The following is a 14,362-nucleotide window of genomic DNA, read 5'->3' on the forward strand; positions in this document are numbered from 1 at the left end:
CCATGAAGTGACACAGCCAATGGGGGCCCGTACCAGAGCCTGTGCCGTGCAGTTTGGACTTTCAGCCTGTCAAACTGTGAGCTGAATTAACCTCTTTTCTTCATAAGTATCCTGCCCCGGGTATTTCGTTACGGTAAGGAAAAGCTGACTGATGCCCCCTGTCAGGAGTGTGTCCTCACCCCACGTTCTGGCCGTCAAGGTTTTGCAGAAACCTAAACGTGATTCTAGGTCTGGCCCTTCCCTTACCCTCCCTGGCTTCATTCAACAACTATTTATCAAGGGCTCACTATGCACCAGCTTCTGTTCTAGGCCTAAAGCCACACTCTTGAGGCCCCTGGAGTTCATGTTCTGCTACAAGAAGACAGATTTTATTTGTATCAACATGTGGAATGGCAGCTGGCATAAATATAGCAAGTAGGTGAGAGCCCAGGGACACATGTGTGAGCCACTCTGATCAGAGGTGATCGTGGAAGGCCTTTCTGGGGCAGACCCTAGAATGGGGACCAAAGGTGAAGAGATCCATGGAGAGATCTGGTTCCAGGTAGAAGCACCAGTGCAAAGGCCCTGAGGTCACAGCTTGTGTGGTGAGTTGGAGGCGTGAGGAGGCCACGGCAGCTGGAGCAGTGAGGGGGAGAAGGAGGTGGCCTTGGAGGGGCAGGGACCACAGCACGCAGGCGACCTGTGCATTTGGGATTTTATGCCTAGAAACCACTGGTAGGTTCTGAGCAAAGCCAGGCAACTTCCTCCTCTGTGCAACCGAGCAGTTCTGCCCCGCCCCCCGGGCCTGCCATGTGGGGGCTTTTAGAATCGTGCAGAAAGCACCCCCCGGAGCCAAAGTGGCGCTGCGACCCTTTAGTTCTGGGACCTGTCGGGCTTCTTCTGTGGTGTTTTATGAAACTTGTGGCATTTCGATGACACACGTGATGTTTCTGTTCTCTGCAGCAGCGCTGGTGACTCCAGAGCAGGGCTTCCGAGAGCTCGAGGGACAAGCAGGTGACCCAGGAAGCCCTGCAGCCTCCAGGACTGGAGTGGGGGGAAGGGGACTTCTGTAGTCCTGGGTCACCACTGCGTGGCACCCACAGGCCACCAGGGAGCTGGGTCTCGGCCCAGAGGAAACCAAACAGCAGTCACACTGCTTGAGCCTGATGTGTTTGGCGACAGCTTCCCCACAGCTCACTGGGCCTTGTCCCCAGGCAGGGACCGCAGAGCCAGGCCGGGAGCTCATGGACCTCGGACCCGGGGCTGCTGGGGCTGCGGCCGCCATGTCCCCTCCTCACTCCCCGGGCCCGCCCCCTGCTCCCGAACCCCCAGACCTGCCTGGGCAGCAGGTGCAGCCCAGGAGGTGACCCGGGGGACGGGCTGGCTTCAGGGTGGTGCACAGGGACCTGCGGGCAGGGGGCCTGTGTGGCCTCAGGCCCTGCTCTTGCTCTCGAAATGCTGGTAACTTCTGAACGTGGGGCCTGCGTTTTTATTCCACTCTGGGCCCCACACACTCTAGAGGTGGACTCACGCGGGAGAGGCCGTCTCAGGACCACGTCCCTGTGCCTGCGGTTGGTGGAGGGTGACCCACTTTTTGATTCACTGTGAGGTATTTTTACGCGTCACACATCCACGGAGTGCAGCTTCCCATTCTTGTGGCCGTGCGTGGGTTGAGTGACGCGGGTCGCGTGTTCGTGTGTGACGCTGTCTCTGGGGAATGCCGAGGAGTGGCACGCTGGGTCGATGGTGGCTCCGTCCCAGTTTTCTGAGGAAGCTCCCCTGCTTTCCAGGGTGGTTGACCAGTTTGCAGTCCCAGCAGCCGCGTGCGAGTGTGCCTTCCCCACATCCTCGCCAGCGCTCTTTGGTACTTGTCTTCTTGATGGCCGCCATTGTGACGGGAGTGAGACGGGATCTCCGTGTCGCCGTGACCTGCATTTCTCTAATTGCTAGAGGCGCTGAGCATTTTTTCTCATGTCTGTGGCCCCTTTGCCCACTCGTGGGTTGGGTCTTTCTCCTTTCTGGTGTGGAGTGTTCTGAGGTCTCTGTGTCCCTGGACAGCCCTGCCCTACCCGAGGTGCAGCTGGTCAGGATCCTCTCCGGTTCTGCAGGCTCTCTCCCACCACGTTCTCGATTCTTCCCTTCACTGTGAGGAAGCTTGTGCGTTTGGCGAAATCCCATTTATTCTTTGCTGATTTTCCTTCGTGTGCTTTGGGGGTCTGATTGGGGGAGTTGGTTCCTGAGCCACACGATGGAGACTTAGGGCCACTCTTTCTTCCAGGAGGCCCAGGGTCCTTGTTGACCCCCTTCTCACCAATCGGATGCAGGAGGCCGGCGCTGGGGATTCTGGGAAAATCTTCTCTGTCCAATCAGGAGGGCTCCTGCTGGGTGCTCCCTCCTCAGGCCTCGTCCCTCCTTCTGGCCACCTCCCCCTGCTGCCAGCACCATGGTTTGACCGGAATGTTCCAGTCTCCTGGGCCCCCCGGCTCTCACCCTCACCCCCAGGGGCAGCCAGAGAGACGCTGTGGGGATGGAGGTCGGGCCAGGTCCTGCCTCTGCTCAGAAGCCCAGGGACTTCCGCCCCCTCCACTGAAGCTGAAGACCCCGGCCCTCCCCTGCAGGACCCAGCCTCCCACCCACTCACCCTCCCGTGCTCTGCTGGGTCTGTGCTGGTGGCGGGCGCAGAGCCTCTGGGCCACAAGGGCATGAGGGGACTCCAGCCTCCGGTCTACCAGGGAGCAGTGGCCCCTGTCCCAGTGCCATGTGGGGACGGGGTGTGGTGTTAACTGAACACCTACTAAGTGCTGGGCACGCTGTTCAAGCCTCTGACCAGTGCTGGGCTCCTGTACCTGCTCAGGGGACACTGCCATGGTCCTTCTGTCCTATGGTTTGTCTGGGACTCCAGGGGACTCTGCCTCATTTGGAGGGGACTGGAAAGTCTGTTGTGACAGGGAGGCCCACCCTGACAGGCTGGGCCCTGGGGACAAATGGCATCCATTTACTTTACAAGGAGCATTTATCTGCGTCTCCACCTCAAAGCTCCAGGGAGAGGGGTGAGGAGGCTGCTCCCCAATAACCTGATTTCATGGAGGAGCTAATTGGGCGGAATCAGGGGGGTGGGCCCCAGAGAGGCCACTGCAGACAGGGGCAGGAGAGGGGGGCGGGGCCTGGGGCAGGCGGAAGGGTCTGGGTCAGAGCTCTGCCAGGGCCACCCACGGCCTCCAGCAGCAGGCCCTGCAGGACCCAAGTCCTGGGGGTCTGACACCCACAGTCCCCGGGTGGCACCCTCAGGTCTGGGGGTGGCAGAGGCAGGACACGCAGCCCTGGGCCCCTGCACCCCACAGACCTGCCCTGGTCCCCAGCCTTGTCACCACAGGGCTCCAGGTGACCTCAGCACCATGAGGAGTCAGAGGGTCCTGGTTCACTGTCCAGCTCTGCCGCCGGCTGGCTGCGTGGCCTCGGGTGTGTCCAGGGCTGCTCTGAGCCTCAGCCTCCTCAGCTGGACAACGGGAATCACCGACAGTGCTTGGCCCCAGGGTCATCGCGAGGCCCGGGGACGTGACTGTGTTCCAGTGCTTAGTGCCCAGCAAGTGCCCGCCGCCGGTGAAACACCATTTCCTTCTTTGCTAAATGGAAACACTAGTTACCACGTTGACCTCGTCCCCGCGCCCGCCACCTTAGGATGGACATGGGGCGCGTCAGTGCTGGCCTTGTCTCTCTTGGGATCTGGGTCAGTTCACACCCTGCCAGGCAGCGGGTCACACTGGGGTCACAGCAGTCCCCACACCCAGGGGCTTCTCTCCGTGGGGACTCAGGCTCTGCTCAGTGTGTCCTCACGGAGGACCCAGGTGAGTGGCCGCCCCGTCATGTGCCACCCTGCCTTGCAGAGAGCAGGGCTTGGGGAGGGCTCTGGCAGGGTGGCCGGGCGCCCAGGCTCGGGTGACTCACAGCCTCCCTGTGCTCAGCACCCAGGCCCGGAGAGCCACGTGGCCCCGTCTGGCCCCCAGGGGACAGGAGGGGGACAGGAGGGGCACTGGCGATGCCTGTCAGGGGAGGGCGGTCGGCATTGGCCGAGCACCACCGGGGCCTCCAGAGCTGCTTGAGTCTTGGGTTTGGTCGCTGCAGGAGCAGAAGCAGCGGGCAGGGGACGCTCCTGCTGGTCAGCACACTCGTGGCCAGGTGCTGGCCTCCACTCTGCTCCCCTGTTTCCTGGCTCAGGTCAAACTACAGACCCCTCCGTGGAGCACGGCCGCCCTGTGGCCACTCACTCTGGGCTTCTCCCCTGGACCAGCCTTCGCCATCACAGCGCAGCCGTGGGAGAGAGGGGACCCTGCCTCTGTCCCCGTCAACCATCTTGATGACAGCAGTTGACAAGGGGCAGCCCCCCAGGGGTGCGGGTTGTGTCCCCTGTGTGTCGGATGGATTGTGGGGGTGGGATTCGTGTGTGTGTCCTCGTGTGCACGTGTGTGACTTTCACAAGTCTCCCTGGCCCAGCCCACTCCCTGTTAGAGTCCCCTGTCCCTGCCCCTGTAGGTGCTGGACCGTCATCTGGGGCAGGCTGTCCTGTTTCCCACCCGAGTTCCAGTGTCCTCTGGGCACTCCCTGGAGTACCAGCTATTCGACCATCTTAGCCGAGAACTAGATGGAAACAAGATTCTTGCAAGATTTCAATGTGTGCTCATGCCCACGTGTGGCGGGCGTTTCCCTTGTCCTCTGTGGCTGGCCGCTAGGGACCCTCCTCCCCCTCCAGCGGGTGCCCTCACTGTGCTGCTTCTGGGTCTGCTCATTTGCGTATTGAAATATGATTTATTAAATTGCAAATTATTGTCCTCTTATTTCTTTTTTACAATCCACTTGGGGCCTCGTAATGCGATTTTAAGTAGGTGTGGGATATTATGGGTCAGTTATTTATGACTCTCACTTCGGGGCAGGAAAGAGATCATTAAGCACATTCTTCTTGGGAAGGTCACGGGGTCTGATTCGGTGGAGAACTATGGCTTGGATCCTTCAGGATTGGTGTCGGGGCCAGGGGCGCCCGGCCTCTGAAACGCCCCGCTGTCTGACTTGGCTGCAGGGGGGCTGTGTGGGGCTCAGGCTGAGAGTGGCTATGGGGTTGGTGCCACCCGTGCCCAGCTCCCACGGTTACCTGTGTGGCCACTGAGCGGCGAGGATGTCTGGGGAGGAGCTGCCTCCTCGTGGAGGGTGGAGGCCCGGGGGCTCGGTGAGGCGCTAACACAGCCCCTTTAAAACTACAAACAACTCCTGCTCACACTTCTGGTCACGTGGAGAATGGAAACTGAGGAACCACCGCTGGCCAGGCTGGGCGCTGGGGCCGACCTGTCCCCTGGTTAAGTCAGCCTGCTCTCTCCCGGCTTCTCCCCACTTTGATCCGTTGCATAAAATTCATCTTTTTTTGCATTGTTGTGTTTATTTGTGGTCAAATCCAGCCTGAGACAGTGCTAGGACGGGGGACCCAGCAGCTTGAGTCCTGCAGCTGTCGGTCACTAGGACGGCCTTGGTTTCTGACCGGGAGAGAACTTGCCTGTGGGAATGGAAGATCAGTTTATCACTTTGAGAAATGGAAGGAGGGTGCCGTGTGACCCAAGCCCAGGCGAGGGGAGGGTTCCAGAGCCTCCGGAGGCAGCCCCACCCCCAGGCCTTCCTCCCACACTCGCTGAGCCCCCAGCCGTGCAGGGTCAGGGGCGTCAGACCTGTTTGGCCTGTGAGGTCACTTTTGATGACCTGGACAGTTGGGGATTCTGCCTAAATTCCCTGAGAGAAAGGGCTACATTTCAATAGTGGCTTTATTTAAAATAAAAAATATATAGAGAGAGAATTTCAGCCATAGACCATCTTCCTTGGCTACCAAACGGGAGCCACTGGCCGCAGGTTCTGGGGAACAGGCCCAGAGCCCCGGCCGGTGGGGAAGCCTGTGCCCTGGGGCCGAGAGCGCGGACTCAAGCAAACAGAGTGGTGAGATTTGGGGTCACGTGGTCAGCCCAGGACTGGGGGATGTTTACTAGGTTGGTGTCCCCGCTTGGGCTCAAAGGTGGCGCTCAGCTAGTGTCAAGGGGATGACATGAGGCAAAGCGCACGCTGCCGAGGCTTGGGGGGGTTTGACTCACACGACCCTCCAAACCCACTACGCGCCCCGAAGGCCTGGCGGACACTCGGTTCACCATCACTGATGCCCGAGGGAGCACGTGAGGCCTTGGACAGCTCTGTGGGCATCTCCATGGGCCAGGGACGATGGTGGAGATGGCCAGGGAGACACCAGGTGGGAGACATCAGTGGGGGTGGGGACAGGTGACAGCAGGCACCCCCTACAGACAAGGCGGCACACTCACCCTGCTCTCCAGGAGGACAGAAGTCGTCCCTGGGACGATGGAGCCAGCAGAACCGAAGGTCAGACCTCAGGGGACCTTTTGCAATGGAGTGATCATCAAGGTGACCTTAGGAACAAAGTGAGCAGAGTCTGTCCAAAGGCAACTGGATCCACCTATTAGAAAACCTCCAGACCCAGTGGCCAGGGCCACCACAGTGAAGAGCCATAGCCCGTGCCCAGTCTCTCTACCGAGGTGGGGCGATGGACGCGACGTTGACCCACGTTCAAGTCACAGTGGGCCGGTAGGTCTGGGGTCCCACCCACTAGTTTCTTGGCAACAGGAAGAATCTCGGGGTAAAGTCCAAGTGGAGTCCCCAGCCAGGAGGGCAGCTGGGAGGGAGTGTGGGACTCCCAGCCTCGGAGACTCGAGGGGTGCAGGAGGGGTGTCTCATCCCCTCTAACTTGGGGTGCAGAGTGACCTTACCTATAACCAGGTGGTGACGTCAATTGTGGCCGCTGTCCCAGACGCGCTATTTGTGGTCGAGCACCCCCACCCCACCCGACGCCTCCCACGCAGCGTCAGACCTGGGGACGTGTCGTTTTCCTGGAGCGCAGCTGTGCCTTCCTGTCCCAGCCATAGCACACAGTCCCCGTCCTGCCTCCAGCCGCCCAGGGCTCCCCACAGGCACCGTGCACTCTCCCTTCCTCTGTCTCGGGGAGCTCTGTGGCCCAGGCGCCTGCAGCCACGGACATTGGCTTTGTGTCCATCCAGATGAGTCTGCCCATGGCCTCTCTGGATGGCTCTAGCCCCCTGAGCTGCTTCAGACGTCCCACTCTCATCCCCTTCCCACGAATGAGCAGAAAGTCTGCGGCTCTAGCCTGCGGGACGCTGCACATCCTGAGCCGCCATTTTAATCCACATGAGCAGCTCTCCCTCCCAGGTCAGTCCTCGGGCACTTACCCCGACACCTCAGTGGGTTATTTGCCTGATTGTGATCTCTGTCTTGAGAAGAGCAGGCCACCTGGTCACACTGAGAGCCGGTACCTACGAGGGTGGCTGGCAGCCAGGGGTCGGCAGGGAGCACAGGAGAGCAGCCGGTAGCTGCCCGGACCTTGGGCTCCAGCTGCAGGAAGAGTCCCCTCGTCCTGGTACCGTGGGCTCCAGCTGCTCGAGAGCAGCCAGGAGAGCTGCCACCACTAGGGAGGGAGAGCGGCTGAGGCTCGGGGAGCTGCACTTTGCTGATTTAACTTCTGTCCAAATGGACAGAAGAACAGCCAGCTGGCTGTCCCATGCTGACCCCGCCTGGGCCACCGTACCGTCTTCAGAAAGTCTCGATGCCTCCTATGGTGTGAAACATCAAGACGCCGATGACCCTGGGCTGTTGGGACTGGACGGGCTGAAAGGAGCCCGTAGGTTGAGTTTCTTATTTAGGGAGAAAGGTGGGAGCCCTACCCCTGGTTCCCGTTTCTGGATGAGCTCGGGTCCAGCCGGGAGAGGAGGCCAATCATTCTAACAGCAGAGGCCTCGCCTTGGCTCCATGTGGTCATCGGCGGAGGGTGGAAAAGGGAGAGGCAGAGACGGCCTGAGGCTGGGGTGAGAGCTGCCGAGCCGTTTATGGAAACTGCTTTCTCTCAGCGCCACCGTCCTGCCCACGTGTCCAGACGTGGCCCGCGTAGGGCTGCTGTCACACCAGGGTGGGAGCGATGGGTTGCCCCAGAGACCTGGGACCAGGAAGCCTAAAATACTTATTATGTGGGCCTTTGGGCAAAAGTTTACTGACCTAAAGGGAGTCGCAGGCAGCAACTGGACTTGCAGACCCGAGGCGGTGGGCTGAGGGTCACCTCCACTGGAGAGTGGACGCCGCGGGTGTGTTTGAGGGCACTGCGGTGACACTGACAGGACAACACAGAAAACAGGAGGAAGTGAAACCTGATGGAAGCAACAGGATGTCCTTTCTCCCTGCTGCAGCCTCCCCTGCTCCCTGCTCAGCTTCCTGGGATGCGTCTTCAGGTCAGCCGTGGAGGGCCAGCCCCACCTACAGGTCGCCCGGCGCTCGGGCCATCAGACATCACCTTCCTCTTCAGCTTAGTAATTGCACCAATAGACATCAGCTCGGCAATACGTGTGTGACCAGTGGTTCCGTTCCCCCCCCAAGAAGCGGATTTATGGGACATACACTCTGGGGGCGTGTGTGTGTCATCATTTCCCAATAGTTACTCGTACCGAGGCCCTTCACCCCCAGTCAATCGCACTTACCCGGGTGGCAGATCAAGCAGTGCGCTTCCTGGCACCGAGGGCTGTGGAGCCTCTGCTCTTCAAGGCTTTAGGAAACTTGGGAGATTAGGGTTTTGCATAATGCAAATCAGGAGGGGAAGATGTTTGCCTGCCTCTGCTGCCCAGGCAATTAGAGCACCAAGTCCAAAAGAAATTCATTTTCCGGGGGAGAGAGAAAGGTCTGCTTGGTATGCAAACAAGCACCGTCATCGGCAACACAAGAGCCAGCACCAGCGACTGTTTGATCTGCAGCTTTAAAGAATTTAAGGATGAATAAAACTCTGAGTTAATTTTCAAAGAGCTGTCATCAAATGGCCCACAGTCTAAGCACTGGGTGGGAGGGCATAGAGATGGCACCTGCCGGGTCCTATGGGCCCCGGGCCTGTGAGGTGCTCTGGGCTCCTGTGAGACCTGCGCTTTGCCTCTCCCAACCCATCCGTCCCAACCTAGTTCCCTCTTCCAGGAAGTCCTCTGGGCTTACTCCTGCTGCCTTCTCCCTTGTCTCCCTCCAACTCATTCATTCAGAAAGTTTCTCTGACCCCCCCTCGCCCCCGCTGGGTGCACTGGCCAGGCTGGCATGGGGTGGAGCGGCAGCAAGACGGGGAGCAGGCCATCCCCGCCCTCTTGGGGCTGAGGTTCTAGTGGGGATGAGAAGCCGTCAGTGTCTCAGAAGATGCTGTGGGAAGAGCCACCAGGGGTGGAGTGGAGGGCAGGGAAGGCTGGGGGGGGCTGCGGTTGTAGCAAGGTGGTCAGGGTGGCCTGAGCGGTGATTGACGTGGGGACCTGGCGGAGGCACAGGTGACCTGACACGAGGAGCAGCTGCTGCAGCTCGAGTGTCCCCAGGTGTCCCAGGAACAAGGCCAAGGTGGCTGGAGCTGGTGATGGGGGAGCAAGGGGAGGAGCCCATGCAGGGCCAAGGTCATGGACGGCCCCTGTCAGTCATTCTAACAAAGCCCTGCCCACCTGCTGGGTCCAGCAGGGGACTCGGTGGGCAGGGCCCCTGCTCCCAGCCTGCGCTCTGCTGGGAAAGTGGAGAAGAAAGACATCAACAAGGACGGGATTCCCCAGAGTGACGGGGCGGGGAGAGGCCGTGTTGGAGGAGTGGCCGGGACATCCGGTCACTGCTGGACGTCAGGACACTTGGCTGGAGCGGATCTCCCAGGTGACTCTGTCCCCCTCCAGGCCCAGCTGGCAGACAGGAGACCGAGGCTCCTGAGGGCCGCAGCCCGGCTCCTGCTCTTTGCTCTCCCCCTGCAGAGTCGGGACCTCGGCAGGAGGATCGGCTTCCCCTCCTCCTCAGGGGCCAGGAGCAGGTAGGGCTTCCCCAGGGGACCGTGACCAGTCCTGGCCCTGGCCCTGTGCTGGCCACAGAGAAGGAGCCGCTGGGTTCTGGCAGAGGAGACCTGGCTGGAGGGACCCTCCCACCCTGCTGCTGTCCCTTGGGGCGAGGGCTCCTGGGGGCGCAGGCCACATCCCCTCTCTGGGCCCCGAGTGCTGGTGGGGGCTCCGTCAGAGGACAGGCTGGAAGCCCTCCCTGGGGGTGGAGAAGCCTGGTTCAGGCCGGGCGGTGGGCTCAGGGCCTGGCCGCAGGGGAGGCAGGGCCGGGCCTGGCTCTGGCCTCAGGCCCACACTGGCCAGCGGTGCCCTGTCTGCTGGGCTCCGGGGCCCGCTCTGCCCTCACTGGGGACGCTGCAGATCCACAGCCACAGGACCTGCTGGAACCCAGATCCCAGTGCTTCCACCCGGCAGGACCCCAGCCCACCACGCCCAGCAGTGACCCTCCCGAGCCAGGCTGGCCAGGGCCTCCCCACGAGGTTTGCCCCAATTCTCTAGCCACTGTTGAGGGGCTGCCCTGTGGCCACCGTCCCCCTGAGGCTCCGCAGCACCTGCTGAGTGAGCGAATAAATGGACGGGCAGAGCCGGGAACGGGGACCCGCTGCTGTTCCCAGAGTTCCCTGGGGCTGCTCCCTGGGGCCACTTCTCCTTGGTCCAGCCACCTGCTTCTCTACTATGGGCAGCGGGTCCCTTGGAAGCAGGGACGTCTGAACGTCCGAGGCTGCTGGACAGCCAGGTGCCAGCTGTCCCCACTGTGGCCTTGGGATGCTGGGAGGGAACAGACGGGAGGAGGCAGGTGGGGCCGGAGGCCGGGGAGCGAGGGGCCGGCAGAGGCTGCTTGTCTAGGGATGCGCCACCTGGCAGGGTCGTGGCCTTGGGGCCATGGTGCTCGGGGAGGCCGGCTTGGTGGACATCTGTCTGCTGACTCCCCCATTTTCATGTGAAAGTGGGGGACGTGCCTTGGGCTGGGGCTGCCATCTGTCCTGGGAGCCCCATTGTGCTGAGACCACTGCAGGGCAGAGGGGCCAGCTGTGGGCAGAGGTCGTGGGGAAGGACATGGCCAACAGGAGGAAGCTTTCAGGGCTGGGGGCGCAGAGGGCGGGCTTTGCTGGTGGGGCTGGGGGGCAGCAGCCACCATCTGTGCCCACCCTCCAGTGACGTTCTGGACCAAGAGCAGCTCAGGGCCCCTCCTCTCCCAGGGCCAGGCCGTGTATGCAGCAGGCGCTCACCTCTCAGCGTGGCAGCCCCATGCCAGAATCCTAGCCCCTCCTCTGGCTCCAGGTCTGTGCCCACCAGGCCATCCTGCCCGTGCACTTGGGGCCAGGTGCTGGGCATGGCCTCCAGGCCACACTGGTCTGTGGCCAGCAGGCTGTGCCCTGGGAGCTCCCTCTGGGCCTGGACAGCAGCCGGACTCGGCCAGGAGGAGGTGCAGGGAGGGGCCTGAAGGACCAGCAGAGGGGCCAGAGACTCGGTGTCCCGGGGCGAGGAGCGGCGTCCTGGGGCGAGGAGCGCGTGTTGGTGCCCCTCTGGCCACCTCTGCCCTGGGCTCTCTGCTCTGCGGGTGCCCGAGGCCCCCGGCTGAGACCTCCCTGCAGCCCTGTCCCAGCAGATGGCCGCTCCTGTCCAAGGCTGACCGCGGTGGGAGCCCTTGACCTAGTCTCAGTGGACACCCGCTGCCCTGTCCCAGCAGGCTCAGGGTGGGATGGAGGGGCTGCAGGGGGGCACGAGCTGCCCCTTGGCACAGAACCCCAGAAGCACTGGCAGGGGCTGTTGGTGGCATGGCGGGGGGTCACCTGGGCACAATCCTGGCTGCACGTGTGACAGAGAAGGGCACCATTCATCTGCCGTGCTGGGACCAGGTGGGACCCTCCGGGCCCAGGTGCCCCCTCCACACCCGCCCGCGCTCACCCAGGGGCAGCAGGTACTTTGCTTGTAATTAAAACGTCACTTCATTGTCCACAGAGGAGCACCCCCAGGCTCACCCTGGGCGAGTCCTGCTGGGCTCCGCACGGTCTCCCACCTGTGCCCAGGCCAAGGGCAAGGAGGTCCACGGCGAAACCACCCTGTCCCCAGCGTGTGAGCGGGGGACACAGCCCAGGACACCAGACCCAGGGCCCCAGGACCTGGCCAGAGGGAGGTGCCCGCCAGGTGCTGCGGGTGGGGTGGCTCAGCGGGCAGCCCTGTGCCCTGGGCCAGCCCCTGGGCCCTCGGAGCTCGCTGGGGTGGATTGTGACAACTGCACCTCTCGCAGGGCTGAGGGGGCCTTGCCACCCTGCTGCAGGTCATGACCTAGATGTCACTTCAGGGTGTGGCTGTCCCTGGCCACCCCATCTGAAGTCCCCTCCCGCTGGCCCCTCAGTCCTGTCCCTGGCCTTATCACCATCAGCAAAGCAGGTGTCCTTGTCTGGACGCGGTGAAGCCAGGTCCTGGGGTCCTCCACTCTTGGCCTGACGATGCTCTCCCCAATGTGCCACTTGGTTCTTGGGAACCGGGAACGTGCTCTCAGCCGGGGCGCGGGGATCAGCTGGACAGACGCCTGCCCGAGTGGTCAGCCTCCCATTGGCCGGGCCAGCCCAGCCCCCGACTTGTCATTTGTTTACAAATTCATCATCTTTTTTTTTTGTCCAAAAGCTACAAAGAGATTCGAGTCTGGCCTCTTCCTGGGGTTCTCGCTCGGTGAGGGCCCTGTCAGCAGGTGAAGAGCTGTCTGCTCTGTCCTGGTCCTCTGTCTTCAGGCAGAGGGCAGCGCCTCACTCCTACCACCTTTCCCTACTGTGCAGCCGTTGCTGGCACACAGTAGGTGCTCGGCAAGGTGAAATGGTAAAGAGATGAATGAATGAATAAGAAGTGGGCGGGTGGCGCTGGGGACAGCGTGGTTTCAGGCATCAGTGGTGTCGCGCCGGGCTCCCACGTCCTCTGCTCAGCTCCCACGCAGCCCCTTCCCGGGCACTCAGTGGACACAGCAGGAGAAGGTTGTGCACCCACCTCCTGGAGCTTGTTCTCCGTGACAGGATCCAGACGGCCTGGGACTCAGCAGCAGGCGGAAGGGCCATGCCCTGTGTGACCAGCAGCAGGGATCCTGGATGGGTGTTAAGGGGTCCCTTAACAAGGGGACTGTGCCCCGGAGGCCACTGAGAAGACAAGCTGGCCCTGGGCAGAGAGCTCCCGCCGCCCAGTCCCCAACAGTGAGATGTGGCTGCAGGACAGGAAGTTAGCGGGGGGGGGGGGGGGGCAGCGAGGCCTGTCCTGGGCAGCAGGGACCTGTCAGGGGAAGGGGGCCAGGGCCTCCAGGGTTCTCTCTGCTCTGTCTCCCCTTCCTCCCTGTCCCTCCCCGTCCTCCTCTCTGACCAGACATGACCCTCTGGAGCCCTGGAGTCGGGGACCTGGGGTCTGGCAGACACACGCCCGGGCAGGGGGATCCCCCGCAGCTTCCCTGGGTTTCTCCAGCTCCATCCTGGGGGCAGGACGTGGCCCCCAGACCCTTCCCCTGGCCTGTGCCACACAGAGGCAGTGGACCTTCACCCCAGGGCTGGGGCTGGACTGGGTGCAGGGGACACAAGGGGGACACAGATCCTGTCCCCACCTTTGAGGACATCACAGTCCCCAACTATGAGCATAAGTCAGACTGTGGAGGAGTCCAGTGCTCACAGTGGACCTCACCTGTCCTCATTCACGTTTCATGCTCAGTGGAGGGAGGGCTCAAGGCTCTGAGTCCACATCTGGCCGATGGCGCATTTTAAATCCGTGTTTGCACGAGGTGTGAGGTTCAGGCTGAGCCTTGTGCTGCCAGGACAGCTCCAATGCCACTTATCGAGCAGACGATTTCCAGTCAACTTATTTGCACCTTGTGTTAAAAATCCATGGGCAAAATTCAGGTGGGTCTGTTTCTAACTCTCGGTTTCCGTCACTGTTTCCCTTTGATATCGCACTGTTGATTGTATAGATTTATATTTAGACCTAAAATGGGATCATGGTCTTTCCATCTTATTGGTGTGTTTCAAAATTGTTTTAAATGTCCTAGCTCCTTTGATTTTGCCGGACATCCTCAGATTAGTTGGTTTATATGTATAAACAATCCTGCTGGCTTCATACGGCACTAAATTTGCACATCAGCGAGGGGAGAATTCCCATCTGTGCTATTTTGGTCTTCCAATCCATGAACCTGGTATATCTTTCCATTAATTTAGCTTTTTCTTTTATTTCTTTAATCAGTATTTTGATGTTGAAAGCATACAAATCCTGCCCAGGCTTGTTAGATTCGCATTTTAAGTACTTCATTCCAGGAAGTTTTTATAAATGGTATTAAATTTTTTCTAGTAGTACATTCTTATTATTCAGAAAATGATTGATCTTTCTGTGTCGACCTTGCCAATATGTGTGCCCTTTATTTATTTTCTTACCTTCACATGGTTCTTTTAAAAAACTTTTTTTCCCCAATTTCACATAAACAC

Source organism: Ictidomys tridecemlineatus, chromosome 5 (genome assembly GCF_052094955.1).
Source record: "Ictidomys tridecemlineatus isolate mIctTri1 chromosome 5, mIctTri1.hap1, whole genome shotgun sequence".
Classification (NCBI taxonomy): Eukaryota; Metazoa; Chordata; class Mammalia; order Rodentia; family Sciuridae; genus Ictidomys; species Ictidomys tridecemlineatus.